At 36.4% G+C, this 3,767-nt stretch overlaps 1 non-coding gene across 1 annotated transcript; it reads left to right on the forward strand.

Moving 5' to 3' along the window:
* LOC120860270 lies at window positions 1–107 on the forward strand. The gene has a single exon (XR_005720297.1). It is a non-coding gene; the product is annotated as a U6 spliceosomal RNA (small nuclear RNA).
* Window positions 108–3,767: the final 3,660 nt, after the last annotated feature.

Raw genomic sequence — 3,767 nt, forward strand, 5'->3', positions numbered from 1 at the left:
GTGCTTGCTTCAGCAGCACATACACTAAAATTGGAACAATACAGAGAAGCTTAGCATGGCCCCTACACAAGGGTGACATACAAATTCATGAAGTTTTCCATATTTTTCAAGAAAAGTGTATCTGGTAAATCTCTGATCAGAGAGAAATGTTAATATCCTTCTCTCAGAAATTAACATGCATTTTAATAAGTCATAGTTTGACTTAAAAAAAAAAACAACTTGGGATTTTTTTCTTATTCTGGTTCCTGCAGTAGAAATACAACCACAGATCTGAATATTCTTGTGTCCTAAATGGGTGTTCTTTTCCTTAGACTTCCATGGGGAGGGGTAGAAAACCTAATGTGGGGTGATTTTATAGCTGGGGTTGTTTTGTAGTCAGGGAATCTCAGTCCACCAGTAAATATTTATCCCTTTATCTGGCTAGTCTGGTGGTGGTGGGATGGACCAATAGTTCAGCTAATCATGTGTAAGAGAGAGAATAAGAATTTGAAGGTTGTGTTCTTGGCCTTGTCATAAATAAACAATGAGTCTCACACAAAGGTTATCTAAATCATATGGGGAAAAGTGGTTCTTTGTTGTAGAGCATTTCCTGGAACATAAAGTTTAGAAGAATTTCTTAACTGTCGCTATTTTCTGAGAGTACAGGGCTGAGATAAAATTCAACATTGTCCATCCATGTATATTTATTGTTTAATATTTAAAAATTGTTTGGCAATCTGCTTATTCATTTTACCCTATTTTTTTTTTATTTTCTTTACAGGAGCTTTGCTTTGTTTTCTTGTGTTTCCTTTGGGGAAGTAGTAGATGTTATTTTGGAAATAGCTATCTCAGCTGCCTTTGAATATACAAATGCAAACATATCTGTATCTCTCTAATAAATAAACAATGTAAGGTTATACCTTCCCAAATAATGGACTTAACCTACTGTCTCTGCCAGTACTTTGCTTATATCTAATGTATGTTAACATTACATTGAATCAAAGGCCGAGATTGTAAAAATTGTATTGTACTCAAATTTGTTTACTATGAAGTCTTTAAGATTTCAGTTTAAAATCCACATATACAATAGCATTTTGCATAAAAGAACTATAAAATTATTTTAATATTTAAATTCAGTGCGCTTTTCAGTCTTTTTGTACCATTTGCTTTCTCTGTTGTAAGTTCCTGTTGCCCATATCGAATGTCAAACCATTCACAACTACATAATAGTCATGATTGTCTTCTGCATTCTAGTAAAGGATGGAAGAACAGAGATCTAGAGAATCTTAGAAATAGATTATATATAAATAGAGAACAGCTAGAGAACCTTGGGAAATTTCAGTGTTCTTATGGTGTCTGTCAGTGTCTATCAGTGACATGGAGCCATTATAGTACTCATGCTCAATACAAGGAGCACAATCTACATACACACATTTTTTCCTTACACTGTATACACATTTAGGTTCTTCCCAAGTGATGCTAGTGGTCAAGGACCCGCTTGCCAATGCAGGAGACACAAGAGATGGGTGTTTGATCCCTGGGTCAGGAAGATCCCCTGGAGAAGGAAATGGCAACCCACTCCAGTCTTCCTGCCTGGAGAATCCCATGGACAGAGGAGCCTGAAGGCTATAGTCCATGAGGTTGCAAAGAGCCGGACACTACTGAAGCAACTTAGCATGCACACACTGGGTTAAGTTCTCAGAGGTATGCTAGGCTCTACACTCTGCCTAGAGAGGCAACTGACTATATATATATATATATTGCTCAGTCCTCATTCATTTCATTCTTTACGCCAACTACCACACCTCTCAAAACAACAGCATTCATCTCCTGGCAAGTGTGGTGAACATGATCAGGAAAGACTATTGGAGAATACCTATAACTTCTGAAACTTCCAAATAAAACATGATTGTTTCAAGGAGGGTGGTTTTCAGAGATTTCACCCAGTGATTTTATGAGACCCTAATATGTACCAATCAACAGCATTGAAAAGACTCCATGTGAATCAAGGCATCCTGATAATTTGAAGCCATTGTTAGTCAATGATGCATACATACATAGGAGTATTCCAGAGTTTTCCTTACCATCATTCAAAGGAAGAGGAGAATTCACATTATTATTTGAGTGCCTTGTACTCAAATGTGGAAGTGTAACACATTACTGTTAATCTATGAAACATATATTTACTGAAATTTTACTTTGAACCTGTAGCTGAACTAACACAGTAGAACAAGAGAAAACTATGAAAATACTAATCTGGGAGAACCAAAGACAGGCCTTACAAACCAGAGCAGGTTCATTACGTGGCATTGACTGTTTTTGTCTGTACTGGGTCTTCCTTGAGGATCCTTCATTTTTGCATATGGGCCTTGTAAACTGGAGAGGTAACCCTCCTTAATTTATGTTCTCATTGCATTGTTTTAAGCCTCCTCTGTCACTATAGCTTTTCCACTCAGATAATTTATTTTAACTGATTTTTTTTTTGGTTATATTAGATCTTTAAATAATTTTTCTTACAAAAGCAAGCGTATTTCTAGAGTCTGTGGGAAACTGAGCACTTTTTTTCTGAGGTTTTTACATGTAAAAGACAATTAGATCCTACACTTTCTCCATCAAAATTCCAGTGTCATCTCCGTGGCGCTCCATTATCAGAAAATAGAATTCTGAAAGAAGTTGTTGAATTTCTTCAACTTTTAAGTGTTATTTTTAAGTTAAAGCATTTTTTTTTCCCTTAATAGATGCCTTCAAGATTTGTTTTTAACTTGTTCAAATTCAAACATTTTTCTTCCTCAGGATATATCTAGAGAAGGAAGTGCTTTTGTAACTTTTTTTAGCCTGTAAAACACCAAACACTTTCAAATTTTAGAACCAGAGTTTTCTTCAGTTCCATGGAAGCTGGTGTAAAGTACATCACCTCTAGAAGTGGAAAGGCTGGCTTTGCAACATCTGTTCCTTATTAACTCAAAGGCTGGTTATTTAAATTCTCTGCAAACCTCTCGCTGCTGCTGCTGCTGCTGCTAAGTCGCTTCAGTCATGTCCAACTCTGTGTGACCCCATAGACGGCAACCCACCATGTTCCCCTCTCCCTGGGATTCTCAAGGCAAGAACACTGGAGTGGGTTGCCATTTCCTTCTCCAATGCATGAAAGTGAAAAGTGAAAGTGAAGTCGCTCAGTCGTGTCCGACTCTTAGCAACCCCATGGACTGCAGCCTACCAGGCTCCTCCGTCCATGGGATTTTCCAGGCAAGAGTACTGGAGTGGGGTGCCATTGCCTTCTCCAGCAAACCTCTCTCATCAGTTGTTAAATAGAAGTAACACTATATTGTATAGAAATAAGATTGTCTTGTATAGAGGTTTCCTGCAGGTTAAATGAGCTGATAGTAGATGTAAAGCGTTAATGATTCATACATGTTAGTTATTAGTTATGATTGCTGGCTATATTTCTATTATTTATGATTTCTTTAAAATTTGTAATTTTTAGAATTTCTATATCTTCTTAAATAGAATTTCTATTACTTTCTTAATCATTCATTTATCATTGTCTTCTCATTTTAAACTTTCCTATGCATTCCAAATAAAATGACTGAATGTGTTCTGCAAAATAAGAATCTTTTTTTTTTTAACCTCAGACTTTCATTGCTTCCAGAGAAGATTTTAATGCCTATTCTATACTTCAAGTTTTTCTTCTCCCACTTCTTTTCTCCCTTCACTCCCCTTTTCTTCCAATAGCCAGCTCTCATTGCATCTCTGTTTTTATATCACAGTGTTCTTTCTTTAGTTCCCTAATC

Source organism: Oryx dammah, unplaced genomic scaffold, assembly GCF_014754425.2.
Source record: "Oryx dammah isolate SB20612 unplaced genomic scaffold, SCBI_Odam_1.1 HiC_scaffold_11050, whole genome shotgun sequence".
NCBI classification, from domain to species: domain Eukaryota; kingdom Metazoa; phylum Chordata; class Mammalia; order Artiodactyla; family Bovidae; genus Oryx; species Oryx dammah.